Raw genomic sequence first — 485 nt, 5'->3', positions numbered from 1 at the left:
AAATAAATATTGATGAAGATTAAGAATTTTGCGTTTTATTTAAAATTTCCGGAAGCTTTTCGGTCACAATGTACATAAGCAGTTGTTAATTCTTTCAAGATTGTCCTGTAAATCGGAACACCTATGACATAATAAGTAAACATCCTCTGCATATTCAAGATCTTCCAATTGGTTAAACGGGCTACATTGTATGCCCTTGCAACCCTTGAGTGAAGATCTGAATACCCCATCTAAAGGTAACACAAATAGTAGAGGCGATAACACGCAGCTTTGCCTAACTCGAGTTTTAAATGAGAATGGATCAGAAAGTTAATCCCAATCCTACAAGTGAAATTAGTGTACGTGGCTTTAATGTCATTTCAAATTTAACTTTTCAGTATTCTATATGCTTAATTAGGAGCGGTTCATAAAATCAAATACTTATGGAAAATCTATAAATTTGTCGTCTTTGAACTCGATTTTTGCAGTTGGTACTAAAGAAAAAC

This window comes from Teleopsis dalmanni, chromosome 1, assembly GCF_002237135.1.
Source record: "Teleopsis dalmanni isolate 2A chromosome 1, ASM223713v2, whole genome shotgun sequence".
Taxonomy (NCBI): Eukaryota; Metazoa; Arthropoda; class Insecta; order Diptera; family Diopsidae; genus Teleopsis; species Teleopsis dalmanni.
The sequence above is the reverse complement of the archived record's forward strand: the minus strand, read 5'-3'. Positions refer to the sequence as shown.